Source organism: Carcharodon carcharias, chromosome 9, assembly GCF_017639515.1.
Source record: "Carcharodon carcharias isolate sCarCar2 chromosome 9, sCarCar2.pri, whole genome shotgun sequence".
Classification (NCBI taxonomy): domain Eukaryota; kingdom Metazoa; phylum Chordata; class Chondrichthyes; order Lamniformes; family Lamnidae; genus Carcharodon; species Carcharodon carcharias.
This window is the reverse complement of record NC_054475.1, coordinates 84,260,618-84,281,343: the sequence shown is the minus strand read 5'-3', so window position 1 is coordinate 84,281,343 and position 20,726 is coordinate 84,260,618.

Here is a 20,726-nt window from a genome sequence, read left to right as displayed (position 1 = left end):
AGACACTCCCAGGTGCCAAAGCTCTTCAGTGCTCCAGCCCGACTGAATGCGTGGCTGCTGGGTCACAAGAGCTATTCATTGAAGAAGCGACTCATGACGCCTCACCATCATCCAAGAACAGAGGCCGACCAGCCGTACAATAGGAGCCATGCCCCCACAAGGGTGGTAGTAGAGAGAACAGGCAGTTCGTGCACCAATGTGAGGTCGCTTTAGACCTCCCTGCTCACCATTGATGGATGGGCTCCAAACTGGCATACTGGGTGCCCAATCCATCTCCCATACGGACACTGACCACCTGAGCTCACTACAGGTGTGAGGGCTTGCAGTTTCGAGCACATTCCCAGGAACCCCTGACTGAGTCCCTGGTGTAGCCTCTCCATGAGAGTCACCACTCCTTTCATGGAGGAGGCATTGGGCTTGGCCATGAGGGTCAACACATTACCCATGTTCCACATGGACTCCTCCACAATGGACACAATGGCACGCATTCCCTAATGTATCTCCGCCAGATCCTCCTGCACACCCTGCTGGCCATCCAGCATCAGGGACGACTCCAGAGGCTCATCATCAGCCACCGACTGAGCATGTTCCTGGTTCCCAGCTGTCCTCCGACTGCCGGCACCCTGGGCTCTCTCTGCCTCCGCCTGCATCTCAAGCAAGTGTGAAGTGCCCTCAATAATGTGAGCCAAGATACCAGACGGTGATCTTATGCCCACCATGTTGCTGGTATCTGCGCTGGTGCCTGCTTGACAGAGAGGGCAGGTGCGCGGTGAGCGTGGTCGTCCTCAGGGGTCAGGGGTGGGCCTTCAGGCTCCGCATGACGACCGGCTGCTGGTCCCTAAAAGGGAGGAGAAGGACATGTCATTAGTTTAAGTCATGACACTGTTACACAGGCACCCTCGTGAGACAAAGATATGAATCATGGTGCGCTCATCTTTCCATTATCAATGGGGATTCCAGGTTCGACCCTCACATCAATTTAGAGATTACACCGGAATGGTTGCACAAACCCACATTCTCACCTCAGTGCACAGCACACTTATCATCCTCTGTCTCCCCAGCCTCACCGCGGCCGCTTGACCTAGGTGCACGGCGCCTCTCCAGCTCCAGGGCCTCCTGCTCATATCGATTGAGGATTAGGAGGTGTGGGAGTCCCCCGCCAGTCTGCAACCTCTCTGCATTATTATGGGACGTCTTCTCCTGAAAGGAGGGAGGAGCATTGATTAGTCCACCCTGTACCTGCATCGACTTTGCAGCCTGGCCAACCCCACCTGAGGCAAACCTTTCAGGGCTCAGCTGATTCGTGACCCTGGAGCTGCAAGTCACTCAGTCCAAGTAACCAGGCCTCACCCCCTTGCCCAGAAGCTGCCTCATTGACATTTGCCACTCACACTCTAAGATCTCCGAGGCCTATGGGGGGATGGGCAGCTCTTACCTCTTCTGCAAAGTGTCCCATGCCAACACGATACTCACCCTTCCCGATCGTTAAAGTTCTTCCTGCACTGCACCCATGTGCGCCTCACCACATCTTGTCTCCTAATCCAGGATGGCACCCCTTCCCAGGCCCTTTTGGTGAGGTAGGGGGGCCTTCTCCTCCCATCTCTGGGGACAAGAGTTTCTCTCCGCACTGCATCCTCCTCCAGGAGGGCAGTGAGGCACTTATCGGAGAAGCATGTGGCCGACAGCCTCGCCAATCTGCCCTCCCGCCTGCCATGTCCACCTGCACTGGAATCCACTGGGAGTACAGCATGCTTCCGTGACAGCCTTCCAGGGGCTGCCTGGGCCACTTTTGAATCAGCTGCCAGGTGACTGGACCCGGCGGACATCATGCCCCCGCCCCTGCCTCTGCCCGCATCTTCTCAGAGCTTCCCAAGCCCCCTTTCACATTAGGCAGGTCTTAATTGGCCTGCCAGTGTGAAATCACAGTCCTTTCCTGATCACAGGCGGCTGTCACCTTCCTGACTTCCCCTGTTGTCCCTGAGCCCACCTGCCAAGGGCAAAATTCTACCCAAGGTGTGCAGCAGGCAAGGTGTGTAACAGACAGGGTGTGTAACAGGCAGGGTGTGTAACAGACAGGGTGTGTATTGAGCAAGGTGTGTAACAGACAGGGTGTGTAACAGGCAGGGTGTGTAACAGACAGGGTGTGTATTGGGCAAGGTGTGTAACAGACAGGGTGTGTAACAGGCAGGTTGTGTAACAGGCAGGGTATGTAACAGGCAAGGTGTGTAACAGACAGGGTGTGTAACAGACAAGGTGTGTAACAGACAGGGTGTGTAACAGACAGGGTGTGTAACAGGCAGGTTGTGTAACAGGCAGGGTATGTAACAGGCAAGGTGTGTAACAGGCAGGGTATGTAACAGACAAGATATGTAACAGATGGGGTATGTAACAGACAAGGTGTGCAACAGACAAAGTGTGTAACAAGCAGGGTGTGTAAGGGGCAGGGTGTGTAACGGGCAGGGTGTGCAACTGGCAGGGTGTTTAACGGGCAAGGTGTGTAACAGACAGGGTTTGTAACAGACAAGGTGTGTAACAGACATGGTGTGTAACAGGCACGTTGTGTAACAGGCAGGGTATGTAACAGGCAAGGTGTGTAACAGACAGGGTGTGTAACAGACAAGGTGTGTAACAGACAAGGTGTGTAACAGACAGGGTGTGTAACAGACAAGGTGTGTAACAGGCAGGGTTTGTAACAGGCAGGGTATGCAACTGGCAGGGTATGTAATGGGCAAGGTGTGTAACAGACAGGGTGTGTAACAGGCAGGTTGTGTAACAGGCAGGGTGTGTAACAGGCAGGGTGTGTAACAGGCAAGGTGTGTAACAGACAGGGTGTGTAACAGACAAGGTGTGTAACAGACAGGGTGTGTAACAGGCAGGGTGTGTAACAGATGAAATATGTAACAGACAGGGTATGTAACAGACAAGGTGTGCAACAGACAAAGTGTGTAACAAGCAGGGTGTGTAAGGGGCAGGGTGTGTAACGGGCAGGGTGTGCAACTGGCAGGGTATATAATGGGTAAGTTGTGTAACAGACAGGGTGTGTAACAGGCAGGTTGTGTAACAGGCAGGGTATGTAACAGGCAAGGTGTGCAACAGACAAGGTGTGTAACAGGCAGGGTGTGTAAGGGGCAGGGTTTGTAACGGGCAGGGTGTGTAATGGCAGGTTGTGTAACGGGAAGGGTGTGTAACAGGTAAGGTGTATAACGGGAAGGGTATGTAACCCAGGGCTGAAGCAACATTCCCCCATTATCCACCATTGAGCAAAGTTAAAATGGCCCCAAGATCGCCAATAAATTCATTTACTTTAACAGGAATTGTGGGTTTAATTTTATAGCAACGCCATTCATAAGCAACACAAGCTGGGAAAAAGGACCCAGGATTGGGGCTTAGAATGAATAACAGAAATGGACTCCAGTTCAGCAGCAGCTGTGTTAAAATGTTTATTTTCAAGTTGCTAGTTTGGTCTCCAGCATGTCATCCTGACATCAGAGTGAAACATCAAGATCTATACAGAATATCAGGTCTTTAAATCACAAGGAGGCAAAGATGATCTAAATGGTGGTTATTTGCCTTGGATGTAAATGCAGACTTAAAAGGAATAGGCCTAATATGAATAAGCCTCAAGCAAGAGAAAAGGGTTGAAGAAACTCTCCCCGCTCAAGCACACAGATACACACACACACACAGATACACACACAGACAAACAGATACACACACAGGTACACACACACACAAACAGATACACACACACACACACAGATACACATACACAGATACACACAGATACACACACACACACACAGATACACATACACAGATACACACACACACACACAGAGGTACACAGATATACACACACACACAGATACGCACACATACACAGATACAGACACACAAACGCACAGATACACACAGATACACACACACACACACGCACACACAAGGTACACACACACATACACATACACAGATACACACACACACACACACACACACACAGGTACACACACACACACACACACACATACACACACACACAGATACACACACACACACACACACACACACACACACACGTACGTATGTATCCGCTAACCTACGCACAGACATGCATACACAATCACAGATGCAGATACACACATACACAGACACACATTCAGGCACACATAAACACAAAATCATAAGATATAAATGCAGGAATAGGCCAATCTACCCTTCGAGCCTGCTCCTCAATTCAACAAGATCTTGTACCCCAAATCCACCTACCTGCATTATTTCCATATCTGTTGATTTCCTTAGTATCCAAAAATCTATTGATCTCTGGGATAGAAAGCAGAATTTTCTGCTTGACTTGCAGGGGGTGGGCCGATGTCACCGTGCACCATTGCGATATTTCACTGGTCAGGTGCGCAATGAAGTTCGACGTGCGCCTGTCACTAATTAACAGGCTAGCTAAGGCCCTTAAGTTAAAAACAAAAAACTGCGGATGCTGGAAATCCAAAACAAAAACAGAATTACCTGGAAAACTTCAGCAGGTCTGGCAGCATCGGCGGAGAAGAAAAGAGTTGACGTTTCGAGTCCTCATGACCCTTCAATAGAACTAGGTGAATCCAAGGAAGGGGTGAAATATAAGCTGGTTTAAGGTGTGTGTGTGTGGAGGGGGGGGGGTGTTGTTGGGTGGGGGGAGAGAAGTGGAGGCCTTCCACTTCTCTCCCCCCACCCAACCGCAACCCCCCCCCCACACACACACACACACACATTAAACCAGCTTATATTTCACCCCTTCCTTGGATTCACCTAGTTCTATTGAAGGGTCATGAGGACTCGAAACGTCAACTCTTTTCTTCTCCGCCGATGCTGCCAGACCTGCCAAGTTTTTTCAAGGCCCTTAAGTTGTCAATCGATGGCAATTTTCAGGCACCCGTGCGATTTTCAGGTCGACTCAAGGGCAGAATGGGCAGGTGGGTAAGAGACTTTTTAATAAACCTCATCCATGGGTGGGATATGTGGGCTCAGTGGAGTCGTCAATCTGGTCTGTGAGTATTTTAAACTTGCCTGTGTGATCGGCAGCAGTTCAGAATGAATTCCAGCAACTTTTTCTGTACTTTGAATCTTCAGCTCAGCAGTCTTCAGACAGTAATCTTTATTGGGCCTGCAGCTTTCTGGAGGCCTCCATTTAGCCTGGGTATGGGTTCTGACATCTCCACTGGAGGCAGCTGCTCTGAGGGGAAAGGGAGGGATAGAATATGTAGGAGGCCAGGAATGAACAATCAGCCTCCAGGGGAGCCACCTTTGAGAGGACAGGCGGAGGCACAAGGGGCGCAGGGCCAAGAGGTTGTCCAAGGTGGAAGGGGCCACAGAAGACGCCACTATCCTGCTGCCAGGGTATACAGGCAGTGAAGCAGCTGCCTCAATATGACTGAGGTGCAGTGCCAAAGGAGGCTTCATCTGTAAAGGGAGACAGCCAACTATATCTGTCAGATGATTGGGCCTGAGATCTCCCCTAACTGTGTGGGTGGACACCCCATGCCAGCGGCTCTGAAGGTCACAGTTGCCCTCAACTTCTATGCATCTGGCTCCTTCCAGGGGTCGGCAGTTGATCATTGCACTGTCTCCCAATCAGCTGTTCACACTTGTGTCAAGCAAGTTACAGACACTCTGTTCAGATGGCCATTGACCTTCACCCCATTCCACTGTGACCAGGCAAGTCAGACACAGTGAGCCAGAGGCTTCGTGGCCATTGCTGGCTTCCCCCACGTCCAGGGTGCTATAGACTGCACACATGTGGCCATTAAGGCACCAGCAAGTGAGCCCAGTGCCTTCGTCAACAGGAAGGGCTTCCACTCCATGAACGCGCAGATAGTGTGTGACCACAGGATGCAGATTCTACAAATCTGTGCAAGGTACCCAGGCAGCTCCCACGATGCCTACATCCTCAGACACTCCTCTGTGCCTGGGTTCTTCAGTGCTCTGGCTCGGCTGGATGGCTGTCTGCTGGGTGACAAGGGCTATCCCCTCAGAGGGTGGCTCATGACGCCTCTCCGCCATCCAATATCAGAAGCTGAGGAGCGCTACAATAGGAGCCACGGCATCACAAGGGCTGTGGTGGAGAGAGTCATCGGTCTTCTCAAGATGTGCTTCCGATGCCTGGACCACTCAGGGGGTGCACTCCAATACCCCCCAGATCGTGTGTCAGTGAAAGTGGTAGCATGCTGCGCTCTCCACAATCTTGCATTGGAAAGGGATGACGCAGTGGACGATGAAGATGTTTACGACGTGGATGTGTCTGCACCCGATGAGTCCAGCACTTAGTCAGAGGATGAGGAAGCACAGGGGAATGATGAGGGGCTAACCGCTCACCCAGGATTACACCAAGGAGGCAGGGGCACCCAGGAGACTTTAATCCAATGAACCAAATGGATCAGCAGGACAGCCTTGCCTGGCACTTCCATACTCGGCACCTAAGTGCTAAATCTGCCACTTCATTAGCTGTAACTAAGAGCTTTGGACGTAAGCTTCAATGTCGAAATAAACACTCATGACATTTATCTAAAACATCTAAATGCAGCATAAAGGAGCCACCCTCAGCCATGGTAACACATCTGGTTATAATTTTAACCATCAGAAGTTCTCACAAATCCAAAACAAAACGTCAATCAAGCAGAAAAAAATTATAAGGACCTAATCTGGGACCAACACAAAAGCACCAGTGAGAAACCCGTGGTGTGCCTGGGGTGCCTTATGCTTACATTTCCAGGTGCTACGTCTTGGTGCAGACCCATCGCTGGGAGTGGCATCTGAGACAGCCTGCTGACTTTGCTGTCCTGTTGGCCTCGATGACCTTGGTGGACGTCCTCTGGCCCATGGAGCCTGTGCTGGCCCCTCCTGGGAGGGATCTGCCGGTTCCACAGCTGGCATCTCCCCAGTTATTGAAACCTCACCCGACAAAGTAGTCACTGGCCACTGGTGGAGCAGCTGGTGCCCTCATCCGGAGCGCCGTGAGAGGAGCCTGCAGATACGACAGGCAGCTGCTCCGCTGAGGTGAGGTCGTCCCGGACCTCCCTGCTCACTGTCGATGGATGGGCAATGAGCTGGGAAGCTTGAAGCCCACACCATGTCCCACATTGGCAATGACCAACTGTGGCCTTTGGCGCTGTGAGGGCTTGTAGGTGCAATCGTAACCCAGGAGAGGCTGCTTGTTCTCTTGGAAGCCCCTCTCCACGAGAGTTGCCATTCTCTCCATGGAGAAAGCATGACGCTCTGCCTTGGGGCTCATTGCATCAGTGATGCTCCACGTGGACTCCTCCACCACGGACACCAAGTGAAGCATCGTCTCATCTAACACTCCCAGATGCTCCGGCTGCATTTCCTGCAGCTGCTGTGTTGTGGACGACTCCAGAGGCACATCATCGCATCCCGACTCAGGATGTGCCTGGTCCCCTGCAGTCCACCTGGCGCCATTGGCACTCTCTGTCTCTGCCATCTCCTCCAGCGATTGTGAACTGCCCTCACCACTGTGCCCCAGGACATTAGCCGATGTTCCAATGCCCACTGGGGTGCTATTATCTGTGCTGGTGCCTGCCTCGCAGAAATGGTATGATGCAGGTGACAGTTGAGGGCCCTCAGGTGTGAGAGGGGGCATCTGGATTCCTCCTCGTAGCCATCTTTTGATGATGCTGAAATTAACAACAAGGACAGTGGGTCAGTTAGTGCGCACACAGTGACACACTTCATCCCTTTCCCCCAGGCTCATTATGCACTGAACCTTCCAGAACCTATGGACACAACTATTGGTGGGGTGGCAAATAGTGAGGAGGATAGTGTTACATTACAGGCGGATATAGATGAGTTGGTCAGATGGCCTAAGAGATGCTAAATGGAATATTATGCGGATAAGTGTGAGGTGATGCACTTGGGCAGGACAAACAAGGCACGGGAATAAACGATGAATGGGAGGACCTTGAGAAGTACCAAGGATCAGAAGAACCTTGGTGTGCATGTTGGCAGGCCCCTTAAGGTAGTGGGACAGGTACATAAGGTGTATAAGAAGATAAATTCCATACTTACCTTTGTTAGCCGAAGAATAGAATATAGGAGCAGGGAGGTAATGTTCCAAGTGCAGAAAACACTGCCGAGGCTACAGTTACACTTCTGCGTGCAGTTGTAAAATGTGCTTCATGGGAGGGATGTGATTGGAGTGGAGAGAGTGCAGAGGTCACCGATCAGGATGCATGCTGGGCTGGAGAGTTTGACTTTTGAGGACTTATAGCGTAGACTGGGGTTATTTCCTGTGGAGCAGAGAAGATTGAGGGGTGACATTATTGAGGTTTATATCATTATGAGGGTCGTAGATAGTATCGACAGAAATGAACTTTTCCCCTTGGCATAGGGATCAGTAACCAGAGGGCATAGATTTAAGGTAAGGGGCAAGAGGTTTACAGGGGATGTGATGAGAAACTTTTGCACACAGTGTGGTGGGAACCTGGAACACACTGCCTGAAAGGGTGGTGGACGCAGAAACCCTCCTAACATGTAATAAGTATTTGGATGTGCAGTTGCGATGCCATGGCATACAAGGCCATGGGGATAGTGCTGGGAAATGGGATTAGAATGCTTTGGTATGTGTTCGACCCACGCGTCTTTGAAGGGCTGAGGGACCTTTGTCTATGATCCACACCTCTGACTCTAACAGTCTGAGACCGAGCAATGTTGCAACAATAATAAATCAAACAATCATCAGCGCTATGGATGTTGGGACAACATTGCGGATCTCACTTTTGGCCTCAAATACCCGGCCGTTCCACCCCAGACTCACCGACACCAGTTGACCTGTGTGCATGGTGCCTCTCAAGCTCTAGGGCCTCCAGTTCGAAGCGGCTTAATATCATCAGGTGAGCCTGGCCGCCTCCAGTCCTCGAACGCTCAGATGCACTGTGAGCATTCTTCCCCTGAGAACACCATTCACTGCGGCAATTTGCACATGGACTCTGCACGCACACGCTGCACCCCAACAGCAGGGGCCCATCTCAGCCCTCCAGTGCCTCCTCTCCCTGCCAATGCTGACTGGTCACAAATATATAGTACATCCCCACCGCACCCCCCCGCCACCCCCCCACCCCACCCAACGGCCTCTTGGACACATGTTGCGTTCATCACTTTAGGGAACACACGGTCTTTGCTCCCATAGCAAGAAAGCGCAACTACGTGCAGCATCGACAGCAGCAGGTGGCTCTTGGCCACAATACCTTGAGGCTCCCCTTCCACAATCTCATCACCATGAAGAGGACATGTGTTGGAGTTCTGAGTATGTGCCTAGCTGCATTTCCTGCAGGTTGCCCCCAGACTAGTCATGTGTGACTAAGAGCAACACATGGTGCAAGGGAGAACTCATCTCCTCATGAACCGCTGAGGCTGATCTAAGCATGGGGACTGTCTGCTTGCCCACACGGCTTATGAGAAATGCCCAACATGATTCAATGCAGTCACAACAGTAAGACTTTGTTGGGGGGGTGGGGGGTGGTGGGGGCAGGTGGGGAGGTGGAGGTGCCTCAAAGGCTAAGGCCACCTGCTGGGTTAACTGCCCAACACCAACGTGGTGAGCACAACAAATCACTGAAGCGCGTACGGCACTGGATCCAGGTGCGCTACACCACATCACGGGATCTCACCACCTCTACCACCTCTGCCCAGGCACGTTTGGTGATGTAGGGAGGCCACCTCCTCCCATCCTGGGGGACCAACACCTCCTGCGGTGCTGCCACCTCCTCGAGGAGAGCAGCAAGACAGTTATCTGAAAAGCGAGGGGCACATTGGCCCCCCTGTTGGCCTACCCTGCAGCCTGACCTGCTCCTCTGCCCTTCCCTCCAGCGTGCCCAGCTCAGCTGATCCCCTACGGTGTGACCTGGAAGTGGCCATTGTGAGCAGCCTACAGGAGGCTGCCAGCCCTTCCTTTAAACAGATTGCTGGGTCACCATTGGACCTGGCGGGTCTGTGCACGCCCGCCGCAGACCACACACTCCCGTTATTTACGGGAGTCGGCAAATGCGCTAGGTGGGCCTTAATTGGCCAGCCTGCACAAAACAGCGGCGTGGACCCCATTGCAGGTGCCGATTGGGCCCATGCACAACGGCCTCCACTCCAGTCCACCCACCCGACAGGCAGAAAATTCTGCCCAGAGAATCCCAAGGATTCAAAACCCTTTGAGTGAAGAAATTTCTCCTCATCTCAGTCATAAATGATCAGCCCCTTATCCTGAGACTGGACCAGCAACATAAATAACATGGCTGTAACAGAAGGTCAGAAGCTAGGAATTCTGCGGAGAGTAACCCACTCCCTGACTCCTCAAAGCATGTCCACCATCTACAAGGCACAAATCAGGGGTGTGAAGGAATACTTCTCCTTGCCTGGATGTGCGCAGCTTCAACAACACTCAATAACCCCGACACCATCCAGCATTCACTCCCTTCACCACCAGCCCATCATGGCTGCATTGTGTACCATCTGCAAGTACACAGCAGCGACTCGCCAAGCACTTTCCACAGTATCTTCCAAACCCACAACCTCTACCATCCAAAAGAACAAGGGCGGCAGACACAAGGGGTAGAATTTTACTGCCCGTCATGACGGGGGTGGGGCCTTAAAATGCGGCGAGCTGTTCAAATGCCCATTGACTTCGGTGGGACCATAAAATCCCAACAGTGTAAAATTCCGCCCATGGGAACCCCACCAGTAGGGGTCTGAGGCAAGTGATTTAAACCTAAATAAAGATAATTATAAGAGTATGAAGACAGATTTGATTAAAGTATATTGGGAAATTATGTTAAAAGGTAGGACATCAGGAGCTGCAGTGGCAGACTTTTAAGGAGATATTAAAGAACTCTCAGCAAGAAGAAGAAAGGCTGTTTGAAATGGATGTATCAGTGATGGCTAAATAAGGGAGTTAAGGGTAGTATCAATTTGAAAGAAGCACTGTACAAATCTGCAAAGATTTGTGGTAGGTGAGAAAATTGGACATATTTTAAGAGCCAGCAAAGAATGATTAGAAAATAATAGAGGGAGAAATTAGAGTATTAGAGAAAGCTAGCTAGAAATATAAAAATAGATAGCAAGACTTGCTACATGTATTTAAATAGGAAAAGAGTAACTAAAGTGATTATTGATCCTCTAAAGTAGGGATTCCTAAGCCGGAGGTAATTTTATTTTAAAGGGGGGGTGGAGGGGGTGTTGGGGGTGGGGGGGTAGCCTAAATGGCCAATGTTTGAGGCCTGACTCCTGCTCCAGAAAATCAACTAAAAAGGTAAGTTTTTAAAAATATGTGAAGATTAAAAACTGCGCCTTTGCTTTCACGGGTCGACGTATCTCCAGCCCCCCACTGCCCTCACAGGTCTCCCCTCAACACCCACACCCGCACCCTCCCTCACTATCATAGGTCTCTACACCTCCCCCCCCACCCCCCACCCCTACACGTCCCCCTCATCCCCACACATCCACCACCCCTACACTCATTGAGGGGTCCAGGCAGCTTTGAAGCCTTGAACTGGGGTCACATTGGGATAAAGTTTAGGAAGCACTGCTCTAGAGAGTGAGTCTGGAGAGTTAATAATGGAAAAGAAGGAAATGGCAAAGGTGTTGAACAGGTATTGTGTGCCTGTCTTCACTGTAGAAGACTTTGACTACTTCCCAAAGATACTGGAAAACCAAGCGGTGAAAGGGAGGAAGGGACTTAAAACAATCACCATCACCAGGAAGAAGGTGCTGGGAAAACTATTAGACCTAAAGGCTAACAAATCCCCAGGACCTAATGACCTGCTTCCTAGGGTCTTAAAAGAAGTAGCTGCAGAAATAGTAGAGGCATTGGTTATACTCTTCCAAAATTCCTTTGATTCTGGACGGGTCCCAGTGGATTGGAAAATAGCTAATGCGACATCTTTATTCAAGAAAGGAGGGAAACAGAAAGCAGGAAACTGGCCATCGGGAAATTGCTGGAATCCATTATTAAGGAGGATACTTAGAAAATCATAATGGGATCAGGCAGAGTCAACATGATTTTGTGAAAGGGAAATCATGTTTAACTAATTGATTAGAGTTCTTTGAGGAAGTAACAAGCAAGGGGAACCTTTAAATATGGTGTACTTAGATGTCCAATAGGCATCTGATAAGGTGACACATCAAAGGTCACTACACAAGATAAGAGCACATGGTGTAGAGGATAACCTATTAACATAGATAAAAGATTTGTTAGCTAACAGGAAGCAGAGAGTAGGATAAATGTGTTTCTTTCAGGTTGGCTAGCTGTAACTACTGGAGTGCCAAAGGGACCAGTCCTCAACTATTTACAATCTATATCAATAATTTGGATGAAGGGACCGAATGCATGGCAGCTAAATTTTCTGATAACACCAGATAGGTCGGAAAGTGAATTGTCAAGAGGAAGTAAAGAGTCAACAAAGGGATATAGATAGGTAATTGAGTGATCAAAAATTTGGTTGATACAGTATAAATTGGAAAATGTGAACTTGTCCGCTTTGGCAGGAAGAATAGAAAATCAGTGTATGATTTAAATGGAGAGAGATTGCAGAACTTGGTGGTACAGAGCAACCTGGGTGTCCTGATACCCGAATCACAAAATGTTAGTATGTAGATACAGCAAGTGATTAGAAAGGCAAACGGGATGTTAGCGTTTATTGCAAGGAGAATGGAATATAACAGTAGGGAAGTTTTACTGCAGCTATACAGGGCTTTGCTGAGACCAGATCTCGAGTACTGCAAACAGTTTTGATCTCCTTATCTTTTTTTTAAAAAGGATATCATTGCTTTTGAAGCTGTTCAGAGAAGGTTCATTCGACTTATCCCTGTGATGAAGGGGTTTATCTTATGAAGAAAGGTTGATCAGGTTGGGCCAATGCCCATTTGATGCCCGGTCTTGAGTTGCTAGATCTGTTTGAAATCTATCTGTTTGAAATTATCAGGGTGGTAGTGCCACACAACAGGATGGAGGGTATCCTCAATGTGAAGACGGGACTTTACCTCCACAAGGACTGTGTGGTGGTCACTCCTACTGATATTGCCATGGACAGATGCATCTGTGGCAGGCAGGTTGGTGAGGATGAGGTCAAGTATATTTTTCACATTTATCTGTTCCCTCACCACCTGCCCCAGAACCAGTCTGGCAGCTATGTCCCTTAGGGACTGTGGTGGTGCTACCGAGCCACTCTTGGTGATGGACATTGACGTCCCTCACCCAGAGCACATTCTGCGCCCTTGCCACCCATTAGCTTAAGGAAGGGGGTGGTGGGGGGGCGGAGGTGGTGGTATGTGGTAATTTGCAGAAGGTTTCCTTGCCCATGATAGAATTATATTTCTGTTAAGTTGCAGAGGGGAATTTCAGGTCAGCTTGGTCGCTGATATCATACAATAATGTTTCCTGACCATTTTTCCTTAACCATTTTTTTCTCCCTTGTTTATTCATTCTCATGATGTGAGCACCTCCTTGGAAAAGCTAGGAATTATTACCTAATGATTCTGAGAGGGTGGTGACAAGCCTTCTTCTGAAACCACTGGTAACAGCTGAGTGACTCACTAGGCTACATCAGAGGGCAGTTAAGATTCAACCATGATGGCATGAGACTGGAGTCACATACAATCCAGACTGGGTAAGGATGGCAGATTCCCTTCCCTAAAGGACATTAGTAAACCAAATGGGTTTTTACATCAAATCAAAAACCTCATGGGCACTGCTACGGAGCCTAGCTTTTGATGATAGGGAGTGGCTTCATTCTCTGTTATTCATCGTGGCAGAGAGCTATTTTAACTGTTCAATACATGTGAGTCAAATAGGGACCCTGTGTAAAACAAATGCATTTAGATTTAACACAGAAGGTTGACATGTTGGTCTGTCAGAGGTTATTATGCAAGTTTGTCTCAAAATGGTCTGCAAGGCTGTAAGGTGAGTCTATTTTGATCAAACTCCCTTATGTATTATTTAATGAGCCACCTGATAATGTTAAAGAACTCTCATCTATTCTGTGTAAAACTTAAGCCAATGATCTTCTACTAATACTGTTTCTATAAATCCAATGAAAAGTGTGGCCGGCTTTAGGAGACAAATTACCAAAAAAAAATGCATTCCACAATCTGCTCAATCCTTTGACCAGTCATTATTATCTCATTGCAAAGGCAGTAAAATGTTTTGCGCTTTGAGGAATAAAGACACCTTCTGATAGAAGCTGCTCACATACCAGTGAACAAATCATAATCCAAACTCCAACAGACACATCGTCAACATCCATTATAAATAATAGAAGTGAAAGGGGCGTGGCAGAGTTTGTTGGGCCTAGCAGATGATGCAAATCTTCAGCAGAATCAGTAAGCTTCAAGTAGAGTCTAAATTCCTTTCATAGCTTCACAGTGACTGTAGTAAATCATTTCTATGCAAGGTCACGTACTTACTGACAGGGACTCATACTCATTGGAGTTTAGAAGAATGAGAGGTGATCTCATTGAACATGTAAGAGTCTGATCTGAGGGGGCTTGATGGGGTGGATTCTGGGAGGATATTTCCCCTCGTGGGGCAGTCTAGAACTACAGGAACAACTTAAAAATAAGGAGTCTCCCATTTAAGATGGAGATGAGAAAGGTGTTTTGTTTTCTGTCAGAGGGTCATTAGACTTTGCAATTCCAATCCCCAGAAAGCAGGGGAGGCTAGGCCATTGAATATATTCAATGTTAGATAGAGTTTTAATTGACAACGGAGTCAAGGGTTATGGTGGGGTTTGGGGTGGGGGCGTGGGGGAGAGTCAGGAAAGTGGAGTTAACACCACGGTCAGATCAGCCCTGGTCTTATTCAATGGCGATGCAATTTGGAGGGACTAAATGGTTTGCTCCTGCTCCTTATGACTGAGACATCCAAATTCACAAATTCCTCAATATTTCAAAGGTACAATTTTTTAAACATGTTGCATCCTGATTGACAGATATTTGATGTCTTGCACATTGACTAAACTTTGACTGAATGAACTGTTCACATTTTTTCAAAGTTCATTCATGCAATGTGAGCATCACTGGCAAGGCCAGCATGTGTTGCCCATCCCTAATTGGTCTTGCGGACATGGCGGTGAAATTATCTTCTTGAACCGTTGCAGTCCATGTAGTGGAAGTATACCCACAGTGCAGTTAGGGATTTTGATCCAGTGACAGTGTGCAGGATTTTCCGGCCCCGACACCAGAGGGCCATTGTCACAGGCAGGACGGGAATGTTTGGAGAGCTGTTAGAGGCCAACAGCTCTCTGAATTTTCCTGTCACATCCGCAATGATGCTCACTGGTGTCAGGGCCGGAAAATCCAGGCCAGTGAAGCTGAACTAATTCACCATTTACATCTGATGATCTGAAGCTGATTTGAAAGAGTTCTTGAGGAATCCAGTGATTATCCTTTGCACTAGTTCAGTTATTAATGTTCACAAACAGTTTGATCTATTTTTTATAGCTTGACTGAAATAAAATATTTGGTCATATCTCTTTTATCATATGTTGGTGTTTTCTTATCTCCGGGCCTGCCTTCCGCAGGACCCGACATTCCTGCCTAAAGTCAACAGACCTTTCATTGGTCCGTCAAATTTTCCACCCTGCCTGTGGCGGGCAGGGCAGGAAAATGCCGGGTCGTCCCGTGGAGAGCAGGGCATAGCAGTGGAAGGATTTACAGGCTGACAGGCCATGATGGGAACAGTCTTTCCATGGTCACAGTGGGGTTAGCTTTGTACTGTGTGTGGATTCATAGACTCTCACAACTCCAGGGGAACCCCGTACTCCACTCCCACCATGTATCCCACGGGATGTCAATCCAGAATTCTGAGCTGGAAATCCAGTCTCCACCCACCAGGACTGTTTGAATTTGGTGCCTTCAGACTCAAAAAAATAGGAAAAATGGGGAATCTACCCAGCGGACAGAGGCTCACCTGTTAGATATCGCATAGTTGTCAGGAAGCTACATCAGCATTATTCATAAATCTCTACACATTTATTGGCTGAAAAGACAATTTCATTGTAGCTCCTTTATAAAGAACATGGTGATTGTATAGAGTGGACTGTGAAGAGAAGTAGTGGGGACTGATTGTATCAGCAAATGTAAGAGAGCATTTGAAAAATACTCGAATAAAGGAGTGTGAGAGGGATTGTGGAATATGATATCTCCTGGGCTAGGTCTTGTATGATGAGTCAAGTCTTTCTGGGCCAATATTTTTCTTTAATTTTTCATGTTATTTTTGAAAAGCAACAATAGCCTTTAATAACCTTAAGCAAAGCCTGTTAAATATCTGTGACCTCTGATTTGTGAATATCAGTATTTTTAGCACAGCTACTTAATCAGAAATCTGACTGGGATTTGGGAAAGACCATCTGCAATATGTCAATAAAGATAAATCTGTGGATCCCACGAATAGAGTCATGTGACTTATAATCCAATGAACCTTAACACCCTATGGAGTTTAACATCGATAATTGAGCCCATGCTAATGATAACATTGTCAGTTCAAGAACTGGGATAAGGCATTACTAATGGTATTTTGTTGAAGACCTCTACAGAATTCTTAAGGCAGAAGCAAATGGATTTAACCACAAAGGTTAAATGAGGGGTTAACTACTTTCCTCATCGAAACATATTTTTGGCATATACATTAATTTGCTGAATTTCCTCACTATTAATAGTACCACTTTCCCAGTTGCTCTGGCTCATATGCAGCCACACTATTGGTGGATACTCACTTCTGCAGACATGTTATTTGTGCCTAGACATATTTTGTTCAGTGCTGTGGTTTGTGGCTTGGGGAGGCACACATCGAAATGAGTCCCTTCATGAATTGCATATATCACATTAATTGGCCAAAAAGGCATCTTTCTAAAGAATGCAAGTGATAGGCACAAAAGTATTTATAAGTTGTCTTTGCACTGTGCTGTCTTGATACCTTGACAGGGATGTCAGAAGGGCTCACGATAAGCTGAATTATACAATGAGCGTAGGAAGCCCAATATTGGAATCATTTTGGGGTCATAAGCCTGCTTGAGATGACAGCATCCCATCCGGCTGAATTTTACCTGAGGCAGCCAATTAATAGGTCACCTCCACATTCAATGTCCAAGCAGGGACAGTGGGTGGGTTCTGGAGGAAGGAGCTGCAGCCAGTGTTGCACATTGTGAGGGAGGCTGGCTGTGCTCATTGTGTTTGAGTGCTGCTGAGAACGAAGCAGCAGGAGTGGTGGGGAGCAGCCATCAGTGTCAGGGGTAATAAATAAAAAGGGAAAATTCTGAAAATACTGAGCTGGTCTGGCAGCATCTGTGGAGGGAGAAACAGAGTTAACGCTTCAAGACAAATATGAGTCTTCTTAAGCCATATTTAAAAACATTAACCCTGTTTCTCTGAACTTGCGTTGATGGCCTGGTGTCAGCTCAATGGGGTAAATAATAACTTGGGGGGTTAGGGCAGAGATGTACACGTTCTAACCAAGGCAGTCAAATAGTAAAAAGAGATCAAACACATCATCCTTCCAAAGATTAGGGCTCTAAGGTAGTCAGAAGTCCATTGCCTTGAAGAACCCATGAAGGTCAAACCTGATCAGCTTGAAGTCCTCGGGGAAACCTGTTTTTTATGAATTGCTTGTCATTTAATGCAATTCTTTAGCATAAGAACAATACTGTTATTAACCAGTATATTAAAACTCGTTGCTTAAAACAAGCCGAGTTATACAGAATATTCTGCTGATAGGGTTGGATAAAGAGGAGTGGGAGGAGGCTCGTGTGGAGTATAAACACCAGTTGGGCTGAATGGCTTGTCTCTGTGCTGCAGAATTGTTGCATTTCCATGCAACCTATTGTCAAGAGAATTAACAGCCTTTTGTTGCAAAGGTAAATTTGGGAAGAAATTCAGGATCATCAGGAATGATAATCAGCTTCGTTTATTGCTCTCTTGATCTCAGAATAGTGGGGTTTTGGCACTGGAATTATGCCTTTGAAATTAACCGGGGATGATAATGTTGTGGTTACATTGCTGGCCTAGTAATCCAGAAACCTGAACCAAGAACCTCTGAGAATATGTGCTCAAACATGGCAGTTTGAGAATTTCATTTCAATTTTTAAAAGAATATGGAAATAAAAATCTGCTCCCAGTAAGAGTGCCATAAGATTGTTGGATTGTCGTAACATTTTGACAGGCCCACTGATGTCCTTCAGGGAAAGAAACCTGCCATGCTTCTCAGACCCGGTCTCTATCTGACCAATGTGGCTAAATATTAATGGCTGAGCAAACCACTCACTTGTGGCAACTAGGGCTGTGCAATAAATGCTTTGCCAGTGATGCCCTCATTCTGAGAATGAATTTTTAAAAAGAACAGGTTAAATAAGATAGACATCGCAAACCAAACATTCCCTAGCAACCAATTATCAGTTGCATCTTTGTCCTGCCACTTTTCTCACAGTCCAGAATTTTCAAGAATAAAAAATGAACAGTGGGTGGAGATTAGCACTCACATCAACAACAACAAAGAATTTCATTTATATGATGCCTTTAATGTAGTAAAACATCCCAAGGCACTTCACAGGTGTATAACCAGGTAAAACCAAGCCAGGGAAGGAAATAATAGGACAGGTGACCAAATGTTTGAGTCAATGAGGTTGATTTTAAGTACAGGCTTGAAAGAGGAGAGAGAGAGATACAGAGGCAGAGAGGTTTGAGGAGGTAATCCTGTGACTGGTTCTACTATCTTTATTATGGTTCTACTGTTTTTACTTACCATCCAGTATAATTTCTTAAAGTTTTGAAGTGCCTTTGTCTCATAAAAAATAAGGAAATCTAGAAGAGGCAACCATTCAAATACTGAAGCCATGTTTTTAACTTTTGTATGTTAAGCTATATTCCTAATTGCAATTGCCTAATAATGCTAATTAACACCTTAAGTTGTCCATTAAATGTGTTAATTCTGTCACATTCCAGAATTTAGGACATAGACTCCTGAAAGTATGCCTGTTAATTTTGGGGAAAAAGAAGTGGGGAATGCACAGGAGGCCAGAGTTGGTAGAATATGTTGTGCCACACAATTGCCAGGCAACGACCATCTCCAACAACTGAGAATCCACCATCTCCCCTTGACATTCAATGGCATTACCATCACTGAATCCTCCATTATCAACATCCTGGAGGTTACCATTAACCAGAAACTGAACTGGACCAGCCATATAAATACTGGGGCTACAAGAGCAGGTCAGAGGCTCATAATATTGCAGAGACCAACTCACCTCCTGACTCTCCAAAGCATGATCACCATCAACAAGGCACACGTCAGGAGTGTGATACTCTCCACTTGCCTGGATGAGTGCAGCTCCAACATCACTCAAGAAGCTGGACACCATCCAGGACAAAGCAGCCTGCTTGATTGGCACCCCATCCACCACCTTCAACATTCACACTCTCCACCACCAACCTACAGTAGCAGCAGTGTGTACCGTCTACAAGATGCAATGCAGCAACTCACAGGTCTCCTGTGAAAGCACCTTCCAAACTATGACTTCTACCATATAGAAGGACAAGGGCAGCAGATCCATGGGAACACCATCACCTGGAAGTTCCCCTCTGAGGCACACACCATCCTGACTTGGAAATGTGTTGCTGTTCCTTCACTGTCACAGGGTCAAAATCCTGGAACTCCCTTCCTTACGCGCTGTGGGTGTACCTACACCAGATGGACTGCAGTTCTTCAAGAGGGTGGCTCACCACCATCTTCTCAATTAGGGATGGGCAATAAATGCTGGCCTAGCCCACAAAGCCCACATCCCATGAAGGAATATAAAAAATGTATTCTCAGAATGTTCTAGGGCTAGAGAAGATTACCGAAGTAGGGGGGTGAGACCATGGAGGGATTAAAACATAAGGGTTCATGTTTTAAAACTGAGGCATTACTGAACCAGAACCAATTTATGTCAACGAGGACAAGGGTGATTGGTGAACGGAGCTCAATCCCACAATCTCATAGTCCTGTGTTGTGACACATGTTTTCATTCAAATTATGTGAAATGATAGATAAAGAGTGCCAACAGACTCCAGGATGTTGGAGGATCCAATATTAGTTAATTGTATATTAATTGAAGATTTAATTGTGTTCAAGTGGTGTGCAATAACTGGGGATTCACTTGTGTTCCTATAAGTAGGAACAGACTGAAGTGTGGTTGTTTGAAATGCATGTTTATAATGTATGTAAATTAAAAACTTAAAAATGTGTAAAGATTAGGGTCCAGTTCTATCCTTCACCACCTGGCTCTCAGTGATAGACAGTGTTGACACAGAAATAATACCATTTTTGCAATTATATAGCTTATTAACATAGAAAAAAATATTGGGAAAAGGTTTCACTGAGGCATTAGGAAAAACAGATGCCAAGCCAAGGGAGGAGTTAATCGGAAAAGTGACCAAAGACTTGGTCAAAGAGGTGGGTTTTAAGGGAGAAGAGGTGGAGGGTTTTAGCAAATTCAACCTAGACTGCTAAAAACACCAGATTACCCCCATCTATGGGACATGACTATTTGTCACTAATTAAGATGATCAACTCAATAACCTGGAATCTTTTCCAAAATGTCATCTGAGCAGGCATGTCACAAGCTATAATTGCACTGTTTTAATTATTTTGACAAATACCAGACCCTCCACCTCCTCCGTTTTGAATAGTCACATTTAAACATTGTGAAAGT